The sequence below is a fragment of the Vicia villosa genome, unplaced genomic scaffold (genome assembly GCF_029867415.1).
Source record: "Vicia villosa cultivar HV-30 ecotype Madison, WI unplaced genomic scaffold, Vvil1.0 ctg.002530F_1_1, whole genome shotgun sequence".
NCBI lineage: Eukaryota > Viridiplantae > Streptophyta > Magnoliopsida > Fabales > Fabaceae > Vicia > Vicia villosa.
In genome coordinates, this window is record NW_026705959.1 from 1,945 (window position 1) to 4,820 (window position 2,876).

At 30.6% G+C, this 2,876-nt stretch overlaps 1 pseudogene; it reads left to right on the forward strand.

Moving 5' to 3' along the window:
- Nucleotides 1-431: 431 nt before the first annotated feature.
- LOC131639098 (probable aldo-keto reductase 1) lies at nt 432-1,429 on the forward strand (annotated as a pseudogene).
- The last annotated feature ends 1,447 nt before the right edge of the window (nt 1,430-2,876 follow it).

Here is a 2,876-nt window from a genome sequence, read left to right on the forward strand (position 1 = left end):
TAAAGAGTAAACAAAAATTGGCAGATGATTTAAATTTCTATTCCATATTGTACAACTATTAAATGTTTCATTTGTTTCCAAGAAAACTGTTTAATTTTCCAACTCAAGTCCAATGTTAACCCTACTCTCAATCCTTTCTATCGATATTCTCTCTCTCTTCCGACTCTCTTCTTCCTTTTGTTGTCCTGAATCTAGAATTGTTATGCCCATGTTTGTCTCAGTATTGCCTTCCCCCGTAGAAACCCTAAAATCAAAATCATGGATTATAGGATTTCTACTTTTCCAACAATCTTATCTTTATTGTTTTGAATCTTATACTGAGTTATGTTTGTTTTTGATCTGATTCATAGGAATCATGCAAAATGGAAGTTGAAAAGGCTGAGGTTGGCACTGCATATCGAAACTGAGACTGCAATCATTCATCAAACAAAATGGTCGCGACAACTCAAACTGAGCTCATTCCTCATGTCCTCCTTAGAATCCAATGCTTCCAGGTATCATTCATATAGTATTGTTTCTTTTCTCTATACTATACTATAATAATTAATTACTACTAATTAATTTAGGTTTCCAAACTGGGATTCAGTTGTATGAGACTAAATGGTGCCTATAATGATCCTCTTACTGAACAAGATGGAATTTGCGTTATTCACTATGCAATTAGTCAAGGAATCACTTTTTTTTATACGACTGATGTTTATGGAATTGATGCTGCTAACGAAATTTTGGTTGGAAAGGTACATACTACTAATTACCACATGCTCAACATGTTTTTGATTCACTTTATGCTAACTTGATTTTGTTGACTAGGCTTTAAAGAAGTTACCTATAGAAAAGATCCAGCTAGCTACAAAAATTGATATATCTATAGGAGATGGTATTGGTTTCACTGGTGTCAGCTTCAAGGGTTCGCCCGAGTATGTACACTCATGCTGCGAAGCTATCTTGAAACGTCTTGTTGTTGAGTACATTGATATCTATTATCAATGCCGAGTTGATACATTTGTGTCTAATGAGGATACAGTTAATCATTCTTCATTGTTAACATGTTTGTTCGGTTATAGGTTAGTGGACTTATGAAACTGGTGAAAGAGAGAAAAGTGATGTATATTGGCCTATCTGAAGCTAGCCCGGATACGATAAAGAGAGCACGTGTTGTTCATGCATCACATCTGTACAAATAGAATGGTTTCTTGGGACTAGAGATATTGAGGAAGAGAAAATTCCTCTCCGCGGGTTAGTTTGAATTCCTCTCCAACTTTGAACCAACAGCTTCGGGTTGTGTTTGTGTTAAATGAGACTTCGCTTATTTATAGTTTTTTGATACAGAGAGCTTGGTATTGGAATTAACATATAGTCCTTTTGGTCATGATTTTTCGGTGCCAAAGGAGTTTTGGAAAATGTACCTGCAGTTAGCACCTTGGTATAGTTTTTTAGCACTTTGGTTGAATAAGTATTTCTGCTGCATATACCATGGAAATATGAAGAAGATATGCGGAATTATGTAATAGAATTGATCAATTTGCTATGTTATTTTGTAAGATATGCATTTTGTCATGTTTTCTTAAAGGGTGTAGCTTTTTAACTATTTCTTTTTCAACTGGCAGTCGAACGACCATGGGAAGAGATACATTAACTCGACCGAGGAAGTTATGAAAATTATATCGTTAGAAGTTGTGCGTGAACGGTTATTGGACCATGTACATCAGGTAGTTCTTGAACTTACTTGCTCTTCAAATTTAAAGCTAGAATTTCTTCAAATTTAAAGCTAGAATTTGTGATAGAGTTTGTTGTAGGATTAGATGAAAGTCTTATTGGCTGATGATTTTCTAAATTCAGGAAATTCCATATAATATTTAACATAGGTTGGTTGACTGGAAGAGTTAGGAGATGGCTCTCTTAGGATTGAGAAACACTTTGTTACTAATAAATTAAGTCAACACAAGATTCTCATAGGAAGAATGGCTCAAAAACCGAGTTCCTTTTTCTTCAGCATTTCCTTTAGAAAATTTTAAGATTGTTATCCCCATTTCATTTGCTTATGATATGACATTATTGTAGTGTATTGATTTGATTTTGACTCATTTATCTTCTCTGCCTCCATTAAGTCTTCACCAATCTTAATATTTCATGCTTATAATAGAAGATTTATATCATTTTCAGGTGTTGTTAATGTTATGGGAGAAGCTGAATTGAAATCATCCCATTTAATACTTAATCTTTTTCTTTAAAGACCTCATCAAATACTAATATGGACGGTTACTTTTGTTTTCTATACTTTTATTTTGATTTCTATAATTCTTGAGAAATCTCTCCATAAATTAGAAAGATATGCTACTGATCATTTGATGGTTTTTCTTTTAATATTAACTTCTTTATATAATTTTATATAATTCATGCAATAAAAATTACATAATGACCTTCTTTCATTTTTATTATAATATTAATACTTTAGGTTTAGTTTTTCCTTTTAACTTTACTATTTTGATTTTTTTTTAATGAAAATAACTACTTCAACAACAATGATCAATAATTCATATTATAATATAATTACTTTAAGAAATATTAAATAATAATTTGACCAGTGTTATATAAATCTTTTATCTGTGTATTAAAATTATTAAATATGTAAATTATTGTGAATTTCTTTAATATTAACTATATTGTGGTCCAATGCATTGAGATATTTAAATAATTTTATATTTTTATTTATTTATAAATATTATATGTTTAAAATAAATATTAAATAATCATAAGGGAAAAAAAATCTCCTTAATATATTAAAACAAAATACTATGATAACAAGATTTCCCTGCCAATTTTTCATTAACTTCACCAATATCCCGTCTAAGTGCATTTAATTATTCAAATTTTTC